Here is an 11,053-nt window from a genome sequence, read left to right as displayed (position 1 = left end):
ATATTCTTCTACTAACCAACGTAGGCTAGGATGAGGCGATGACCGAGGCGACCAAGATGGCGTGGGTCACATCGGCGTCTAGGCTCCGGCGGCTGGTTTTACCGCCGATCGGGCCGGTGCTCACGCCGGTGGTGGGTCCCCTAGGCTCGGGGTCGCGTTTTGATCCCATCGGCGAGGTTTCCGACGACGAAGACGAGATCTCGGTGGCCGAGGAAGTTGTGTGGCGCGGGCTCGACGATGTGCCGCATGTGCTGCCTCTCCGCAACGTCGACGGCCAGGGCGACGGCGAGCATCTTGATGAGTTGTGGTCCAAGATTGGGTACCCTACTGCGGCATCCAGGTCATGGGAGAGGAAGACGGCGGCCGCCACTTCGGGTGGGCAGCGAGCCCGGTCCTCGTCTCCGACTAGGACGGTGAAGCCAGCGGGGGGAGGAAGACCGGCATCATCTTCACCACCGGTTTTCCGCCTGCCCAAGCCGCCGATGAAGATGAAGGCCTGGAAAGGCCCCCTCCCTCCCAGACGGATCACGCTGCCGGCCGTGTTCGCGGACTTTGTTGACGTTGCAAGAGTTGTATCGGCAGCACGTGTGGCGGGGGATGGTCTTGGGATGCCTAGGCATGCGATCTCGGTGACGGCTGAAGCCTCCACGGCGTCGGCGTCGAGGACGTCGATCCCGGCGAGCTGCCGGCCGCGGTTGATTTGCCAGAGGCGATCGAGGCTACAGCAAGATGGTGATGCGGCGGCGCGCTGCGGTGGTGGTGGGAGTGGAGGTGTGGGCGATGGCAGGAACGATGCCGGTCGACTTTCAAGCCCAGCCGCCGCCCACCAGTGCGCGCGTAGAAGAGGCAGCCGCAACATTGATGGCGAAGGCTGCGCCGCAGACGTGGAAGCGCTGACCGCGGAAGCGATAGCCGCGGAAGCGATGACCTCGATACAGGCTCGCTACCAGGCGGGTCCAGTGGAGAAGCGAGCGGTGACATAGGCATCCCCAATGGGCCTGCCGAAGATAATACCCGGGGTTTACTGAAGGCCCACGACTCGATGAATATGAAGATTTGGAAGCCCAAGTTAGTATTAAGAAAAGCTAGAGTTGTATTACGAAACACATACTTGTAATCTTACGGGATGGGTTGGAAACCCTCCCGGACTCTATAACCTGTGTATTACGAATCCCTCGACTCCACCTCCTATATAAGGGGGAGTCGAGGGACGAAGAGAGCAATCGATTCATTGTTTCACGCAACCCTAGTTTTCATAATCGTCGAGTACTTTTCGGCTGAAACCTTCGAGATCTACTTGCCCTCTACTTCCAACTAAACCCTAGTCTACAACACGTAGGCATTGATAAGTTAATCCCTTGTCAAGCGGTCACTTGGGGCGTCCGCCGCGACGCATTCCAGGCGCAAATATACGGCAGGTTTGTGTCGCTGCGGACGCCCTGGTCACTTTTGCGTCGCATCGCTGGAGGGGTACCAGACACATTTTCGGCATGCGCGGACGCAAACGGTCACTCAGCGTCCGTTTGCGTCGCTCGTTGGAGATGCCCTTACTACTACTGGGCCCAATCATCTAATTACTGTGTCAACATGGACTAATCAAGTATTATGTGTTTTTTGCAAAGATTACCAAAAAATCTGGTGTTCTGTGCAAAACAAACTGTAACCTGTGGTTTTGTGCAAAAGATTCACCAACATATGGTGTTATGTGCTATTTCCTCTTAGGCTGACCATAGTGCTAAATAGTATCATATACTACCTCCGTTTCAAGGAATAAGGCCCACGCGGATTCCAAGACGAACTTTGACCATAAAAATTGAGCAACAAAATCTTGATTATATTACATGTAATTAGTATCGTTAGATTCATATTGAAAAGAACTTTTCAATGATACTAATTTTATACAAACAATATTTATCTATTTAAAGTAATTTCTTAGTCAAACAAAAAACACGTAAAACGAGGGCGTCTTATTTCTTGAAACGGAGGTAGTAGTAGTATCATACATATGATACTATTACTATAGTGGGTAGTATCATGGAGTAGTATATAGTTATGCTATATTTATTGATATTTTAAATCTTAATGTAAATTCATGTACTCCCTCCGGTTCATATTAATTGACTCTAATATGGATGTATCTAGACACATTTTAGTTCTAGATGCATCCATATTGGAGTCAATTAATATGAATCGGAGGGAGTAGAAGATTTGTTTGGTATAAATTTTTCTCGTTATATGCGCTATGATACAATATCCACCTATGATACTTTAAACTCATCTTTCCTTCTTAATTAGCTCCCACATCAGTATTTTTGTGGGACCAATGTGTATGATACTAGCTAAGATACTACCACTATGGCTAGTCTTATTTTTGTTGTTCATGTGATGCTGTGTCTCCCACTGCCAATGCTACCTCAAAGATGGGTAGGTAGGAGCGCTCACTGGAAATGTGCCAAGTGTATTTCATATTTATTTTTTACAAATACAACCTCAGAATGAGGCCAGCAAAGCAGGTTCAGCACCAAAATATAACACGATACAACCACGATGCCACACACAGTTTACAACACTACCCATAGCAGTGAACCAACAAGGACTCGCCTTGCATAATCACCCGCCAAGAATTGTGTGGATACGATGCACAAAGCTTTTAGGTCTCGTCACAACCAAAGGAGGGAACTTCAGGAGGCCGACTCCAACTCCAAGATGACCTAGGCCAACGCACTGTCTGCCTATAAGCACCTAAGAGTCGGTGAGAGAAGGCAAGACTGAATCAAATCGAAGGTGCCAACGACTACGAAGTGTCGGCGACGGTGTACATAGCACCCCGGAAGACCACTGTCTAGGCGACAACCACTCCACGAACCGTGTAGGTGACACCTTCAAGGAGGGGAACAATACAGCCACGCTGCCTCGATCTAATGAACGGATCTAGAGTTTCCCCCGGTGGTCAAGGAAGGGAAGCACATGTAACGCCATGACGATGCCTCCACAGAGGTGACCCCCCCCCCCCCCTCGGGCATCGTTGTCATCGGCTTCACGCAAGGATTTCTCCCTGGCCCTACCATCGACCCCAACGTTATCAAACACACGCAGACTAGTGCCTGAATGGCTGCGGCGACCCAACACACCACTGCATGTTGTAGTGCCCTGGTCGTCGGCATAGAACTCATGGAACTCTGACCCACATATATTACATACAATAAAGTTGTACAACAAACATCACGGGTCCAAATTTCTCACATATTCATGGTCACAAGAGTACAAAGATTCGAGATCCTGCTCGGTTCAACGAGGACTCATGACAAACTTCAAAATTTATATTTTCCTAGCTTTAAAATCAATGGCACAACTAAGCTTGGTACCATTGGAGGGTAGTAACTTATGTAGTAAGATTCTATGTTGCTCGTTTCATGTAACTTATTCTAGCATATATAGGTTTTAACTTCTGCCTCTTCGTATTCCACTCCATACACTATATCGTAGTTTATTCTTTCGATTTATTCAGAAAGATTTGGTTCCTCGTAGTATACTTCTTCCCCTCCAGGTTCTTCAGTACTTTCCTCCTTAGTCTTTTCATACTCTAATCAAGGGTTTAAAAGGGTATCTAATGAGTACGAGCGTACTCAGCAAGTCGTAATAGGTGTTTGTTTGCTGCACTATCTAAAGTCGTGGACCGGTAATCCTAGACCTATGCAAGTTTATAAAATGGTTTATTAGAAAAGGTAAGTTTTATTCAAAAAAAAACTATGTACATTAGTTCTCACGGGTTGTTAGAAATTCATGGAGTTTCTTTCCACATCGCTCGATCGTAGTTCTTTTCCCAATAATAGGGAGTAACACGTCACATTTTGTACACTCTCGAGAGGTGCACTACTTTTTCACAAACGTCTTAAGCCTTGGTGCTCAACTAGGAGTATGTCCCCGTTCACACCTCCTTAGGTATGAGGCCCAACTAAAAGATGAACCAATCACTACCGTTCCCTGCAGCCCTGCAACCCAACATTCCACCCTTTGTAATCAGGTTCGGTAAGAAGAGGTGCGCTCAATTACTCTCCCTTCAAAGAAAATGAAGTTGTCATCCTACAAAAAATGATAGGGATGTTAAAGGCTCCCACCCGCTGATTCCACCACAGAATACAACCCAACTAAGTAATCAAGAAGATGTGAAAGGAAGAGGATCCAGCTGACTTTCCCGTCCCATTCCGAGATCTATGGCTAGCGATATTTTTGTTGGCACAATGGAATCTCCACCATAGATTTTTCACTTTTTATTCATCCATGATTCCACCACCCACCATAATATATTACTCGACCACACCGCATCGGTAACCGCTCATTTCATATTCATTATGAAAACAATTTTTTTTGCTTTTGAATGCAATAGTATTGTAGATTTTCAAAATAGTTAGTATAAAATAATTAATGGACATGAGGAAGGTTCGGCTTGCTTTTTAACTTGCGTCTCAATTGTGAGTTGCTCTTTATCGAAAAAAATTGTGAGTTGCTACAGTTTGCAGATTCTATTAACCCTCGACCAAGGCCTCTGAAAATAACATCTCGAACAATGTTGAAATAACCAAATTTCATTATAATATGCATACTATGTGATGTATTATGATTAGTGTGTTGAACCCTCCCCTTGGAGATGTTTTTAAGATTCCCTTGTTATTTACCACCTTTGTCATTATTGACTTATTGGTCGTTTCTTTGTTGTAAGAATGTATTATTCCTAAAATGGACCGGATGAAATTCATTTTCAGGAGTTTTAACACTCAAAGAATTTTAATGGTGTTGTCATTATGGTCACACTTTAAATATTTATTTAACACGTCACTTCAATTGAACATATGAATTCCGCTTCATTTTTACTAGAAAAAGGCACCCTTTAGGGAGGACGCTCAGCTTCGCTCCGCGCGTTGACCCCCCACCCCCCCCCCCCCCCGCAAATCATCCCCTAGATCAACACGTGGTGGGCGCGGTGTAGATCGCTGTGTAGCTTTTCTCTGTTTTTTTTCTTCATAGATTCGAATAAGAAATATGAGATATCTTGAAAACCGAGTATCCAAATAAAGTTTCGTTTTCATGATTGTGCTAGTCGCGCCGAGATATACAATACTAGATCCCATTTGATAGGTTTGGATGAAGTTTCTTTTGCACTGCCTTTTATGCCTCGGTTGCACTACTTTCGGTCGCTTTGCACCGTGTAGTGTCGTGGAAGTGCACTACAGTGCACTGCTTTTCTGTACCATGTTCAATCATGCACTACTTTTCTGTACCATTTCTGTAGATTCGAATACGAAAAATGAAATATCTTGAAAACCGAGTATCCAATAAAGTTTCATTTTCATGATTGTGTTAGTCGCGCCAAGATATACAATACTAGATCCCATCTTGATAGGTTTGGATGAAGTTTTTTTTGCACTGCCTTTCATGCCTTGGTTGCACTGCCTTCGGACGCTTTGCACCGCGCAGTGTTGTGGAAGTGCACTACAGTGCACTGCTTTTCTGTACCATGTTCAATCATGCACTACTTTTATGTACCATTTCTGTAGATTCGAATACGAAATATCTTGAAAACCAAGTATCCAAATAAAGTTTCATTTTCATGATTGTGCTAGTCGCGCCGAGATATACAATACTAGATCCCATCTTGATAGGTTTGGATGAAGTTTTTTTTGCACTGCCTTTCATGCCTCGGTCGCACTGCCTTACGTCGCTTTGCACCGCGCAGTGTCGTGGAAGTGCACTACTGTGCACTGCTTTTCTGTACCATGTTGCACTGCTTTGGGTCCTTTGCACCTCGCGATGTCCTTGCAGTGCACCGCTCGTGCACTTGACTTTTTTGTACATCATTCCACTGCCTTGGGTCGTTTTTGCACCACGCGGTGTCTTGGCAGTGTACCGCATGCGCACTACTTTTTGTACAGTGTTGCACTATCTTGAATCGCTTTGCGCCGCGCGGGGTCCTGGCAGTGCACCATCTGTGCACTACCTTTTTGTACCACATTACACGGCATTGGTTCTCTTTTTGCACCGCGCGGGGTCTCACTGCCTTTATATACCACGTTACACTAGGTTCTCGTTTTGCATTGCGTGGAGTCCTAGGAGATTTAGTGATCTTGGTGGCCTATCTAGAGTTACTAGCGTTGTCTACGATGTTGCGTTGCCACCGGCATGCATGGTCAAGCGCAGGTCGAGTCACCCGGTTGTCGCTCCCTGTGCCGTCGATGTTGCGCTTGCTTCGTCACTGTCAACAGCCATGTGGTTGAGCTAGTCTCTCCACGTCGTTTTAGGGCTACGACGAGTACTTCATCTACTCCCTCTACCTCTCTCTGATCTCGTAGTGACCATTCGCTTCCTGAGCTGGGGTTTAGTCCATGACATATTCATGTTCTAGGGTTCATAAGCTCGATTTGCTCGTCCATAGGTGTTCTTGCTTATTACTTGTAGCAAATATCATCTTAGGATTAGCTTAACACGCAATGGCCGCTAGGATTTGTTCTCTAGACATTATTAAGGTAGTGTTTATTGAGTTTCAAGTTTAGTTTCATCAATGTCACTGACAGAGATGACAAAGTTGCCCTGAATTGAGTTGATGTAAGTGTTTCTAGGTTAATTAGCCACTCCTTAGTACAATTATTGATGATGATAGGCCTTTATGTCGATTCAAGTTTTTTTAGGTGTTTAATTTTGTACAGATAGTCATTTATATCTTATTAGTGCTATTTCCTATTCAAGGGTTGTGCCTAAGTGCCCTGTCCATTTGGTTTAATTTCTGTGGTGCCTCTTCAACGAGTATGCACAAAATTAAGCTTTAGTGGGTTGCCATGGTGCTAGTGTTTGCTTCCCAACAATCAGGGCATGTTATTCATGCTCTGCTGGTGCTTGCAAACATGTTGATTCTTTGGATAAATTCCCAACCTTTTTGTTTGTTACTTCTATTCCTAAGGATCTAGTGGTAACCTTTGTAGAGTAGCTCTTCTTATTCCTTCATGAAAAACCGCTTTACGTTCCTCCTCGAGCTGTGCTTGCTCTTGCTCTAAGATCCCCCTCTATTGTGTATTTGTAGTCTATGCTAGACAGTGAGTTATGAGGCCCGAGGTCGTGGATCATTGGCTATTGAAGGTTGGTGCACTGTAGTGAACTTTCTCTCTATTTTGGTCTTTGGTGCAATTGCAAGGTTTCTGTGATTACTTATTATATTTCTAGTCAGTTATGAGTTTTCCTAAATAGGCATGTCGGTTTACTGCCTGGAGTTTGGTCTTGGAGCTCAATTTGGACAACTACAGGTGAACATATTATGATGCGTTTAATTTTTGTGAGCTTACGGAATTATTACATTTAATCTATGTATTATAATTTGGTCTTACTAGCTCATTTTAGTGCTAGCTGAGATCTTATGGAAGCGCTTGGTGGCAGCCTTGTTCTCGCCAATTCATCGGTGTCGGGCGAGCATGAGGATTCTAGGTCTATTGGTGTGGCGGTTGGTAAGGAGACAGATATAGATTTTGTTGCTGGCTACTCGTCGGAGATGGATGTGTGGGAGCAAACCTCGGATGTACCCCCTGGTTTGGATGGAGTCCTGCCCCAGATGGTGATACAAGGCGTGGAGAAGTAGGCCAAGGTTGTTGACTATGTGCCTTTGGGCAATGGCATGGAGCTGACGGACAAGCCCAACTCTCTGCTTGGTGGCAATGTGTGCCGCCTGGCCCGGCTTCGTCCACCTTGCTGGATGAGTACTTGAGCAGTTATTGCTGCACTGAGCCACTTTCGTTGCTCGATTCGCCGATCCTTGTTCATCTTGAAGGTGCCTCTACATGTGCCAGGAAGCGTTGTGGACGTCTTGAAAAGAAGAACAAGGATTGCAGCATCCCGACTGCCAAGCGCGCTGAGCATAGGTTGGCAGAGCCTTTCCGAGATCTGACCAAGGAAGTGACCTCAAATAAAGGCCCCGAGGAAGAGATGCAAGAGAAAATGAAGTCTTATCCGCGAATGTGAAGAAGCCTATCATACCGACAAAGACCTGGGCGGTTCGAGAGTTCGTAGAGGTAAATGCTTAGTCGCGGTCATGAGGTTTGTCGCGAGCACCCATCTTGTGGTTGAGTGCTCTAGAGGTTCCAGGTGTTGGCTTGTCTGGGTACAAGGTGTTTTCGATGGCTTTCGGCCTAGGGACTCTTATATCTGGATCGGACGATGTTCCTTGATTTGTATTTAGGTGTACGAGGTGTGCGGTTTTCGCCGGTTCCTCGTAATTAATCGTGCATGTATGGTCTTCGGGTCCGATTTTCCTTATTAACTGGACTACTTTCCCTCTTCTTATAATACAATGCGGGAGCTTCCCGCCCTCAGACGAGGTTCCGAAAAAAAGAGATATATTTAATTATGATGCAGATTCTCAAACGTTCTGATGAACAATAAATTTTCATTCAGTTCATTATTATGTATGTGGTGTCAATTTTTTGTTTTAATTTCCTCAAATTTTTAAATATACAAATTCATATTGAAATTTGAATTCAAATCCTAGTGATGATCTAGTTCGATTCAATCACTTTAATTCGAACTCAACGTTTGTAACTAAATTGCAAAAACAATTCAATTTCCCCTCGTTTTGAGATGCATGATATGCAAATGCAAATGCGCATATTCTACTTCTACCCTTTCAGAGTCCTATTCTTCGGGGTGTTACACTGATCTCACCACCGACGAGAGGCGAGCCACGGAGCAGGAGGTGTTGACAACCGTCCCACTACCACTGGAAACAGGAGCTAGACGGTCGGGATCCAGTCCGCCGCTGGCGGCACCACCACGGTGCCCAGCCGACGCCACCGCTCTGACCTGCTGCCAAGAGCAAGCCCTGCCCCATCTAGGCCGAGTGAGGATGGAGCTCATGGCCACAAAAGGTGCGCGTATGCCATGAGAGAGGATGCGCCTTTTGTGATGTCGCCACATCACACTCGCCGCCAGCCCTGCCACACGTCACCACCGCAAGAAGAAATGTGCCTCGTAAGGGAAAGAACCCTGTCGCCGCGCGATCTTTGCCTAGCGAGTCTTCTGGCGGCGACAAGGGGAAGAGCACGGGGAGGGAATGAGGGCTAGCGGAAGAGTTGCCTCTATGGAAGTCTTTTTTAAAACATAATATATTAAGCTAGCAAGCCACCTCATTAAAAACCTTCCAGTTCCCTTAGGTACCCTGGTAAGGAAAAGAGCGCATTTGGAACTTGCTACTGACAAGTCACATCACCGTTACATCGTTCAAGAGGGGTTGAAGAATGAAGCTAGGGGGTTCATCGACCCAGTTACAATCTAACTGAACCTTAAAACACTCCTAAGCTAAACTATGAGCTACCATATTTGCTTCTCTTAAACAATGCCGAAACGAGACCTCACCTATTGAGACAACCAAATCAACACAGTCCGCATAAACCGCCGTTGCATCGGAGCTCCATTGGTAAACCCATGTACATGATTCGATCGTCTCCATAGAATCCGATTCCTCCACAATATTGTTGCATCCCCTCTCACGAGCCAGCCTCAAACCCTCCTTCATTGTACAAGCCTCCGCCATCGACACCGAGCCAACGTTTGGTAAATAATTCGAGCTTGCTGCAATAAAATTACCCTTATAGTCTCGCAGAACAGCCCCAATTGCACCTGCATGTAAATCTTGAACGAAAGAGGCCCCTACATTCAATTTAATCTCTCTAGGTTTCGGCTTCTCCCATTTTGCATCCGAGGCCCTGTTCTTTTTTGTTATTACCGCAACATTTGCCGTGATCGCCAAGATCGACATCTTGCATCTGTTTAGAGGAGGCACTTCTTCAGCTCTTGCTCGCCTTCTCCGCAGCCACCACATGTACCAGCAAGTGATCATCACCGGTTCCTTGAGATTTATCAAATCGAAGCCCGGCACCTCATTCAAATCTTGGCGCAGAATATGCTCTAGGATTGCCGAACCTGATCTGTCAACAATAATAGCATCATCAATCAAGTGTTGGATATTTAAACTGTACCAAACCTCTCTGGCTGCTAGGCACTCAAAGAGGAGGTGCTTGACATCCTCCGCATCTAGAGCACATATTGGACATGCTGCGGTGTCTCCAATGTGCTGATTTGCCAGGATACATTTCAACGGTATAATACCATGTAGTGCCCGCTAATTTTTTTTTTTTAACTTTGCTAGGGACTTTTAATTTCCAAAGAATGCCCCAGACAGGGTTTTAAGCTGAACTACCTGGGAGAGATAACTGACCAGCTCTCGGCCCAAATTGGTGCTTCCAGTGGATATAATATCCCGATTTCACCGTATACCGTCCATGCTTTGTTCCTCTCCAAGCAATAAAATCATCAAACCCATGGTTATTAATAGGAATTTGGAGAATCCTCTCAACATCCACCGGGTTGAATATATGACGTAACATATCTTCATCCCAGGTGGCTGTAATTGGACTTATCAGTTCATGCACTTCAACATCCTCTCAAAGTAGTAATCTTCCCATTTGCGCTAGAAGGTAACCACGGATCCTTCCAAATGTCAATCTTTTCACCGTTTCCAACCCTCCATATGTACCCCCGTTTAAACGTGGTAAGGCCAGCAAGTAAGCTTCTCCAAGTAAACGAACAACTGGCTTTAGGGCCTGCCTTCATAATGTCCCCCTTCGGATAATATTTGGCTTTCAGAACTTGAGCACACAGAGATTCTGGATCATTAACAAGTCTTGAAATTTGCTTTGCCAACATTGCCAAATTGAAAGACTGGAAGTCCCTTAAGCCCATACCTCCCTCCTTCTTTGGATAGCATAGTTTCCACCATGCATACCAATGAATCTTGTTGCTGTTGTCATCATCTCCCCACCAGAACTTTGCAATGGCATCCGTCATTCTCTTACATACACCTTTAGGTGTCTGAAATACTGACATAGCAAAAACAGGAATAGCTTGTGCCACTGCTTTGAGTAAAATTTCTTTGCCCCCAATGGATAGTTGTTTTTCTTTCCAGCCATTAATTCTCTCAATAATCCTCTCAACTAGGTGGAAGAAACAATCACTTCTA

This window comes from Lolium perenne, chromosome 7, assembly GCF_019359855.2.
Source record: "Lolium perenne isolate Kyuss_39 chromosome 7, Kyuss_2.0, whole genome shotgun sequence".
Lineage (NCBI taxonomy): Eukaryota > Viridiplantae > Streptophyta > Magnoliopsida > Poales > Poaceae > Lolium > Lolium perenne.
The sequence above is the reverse complement of the archived record's forward strand: the minus strand, read 5'-3'. Positions refer to the sequence as shown.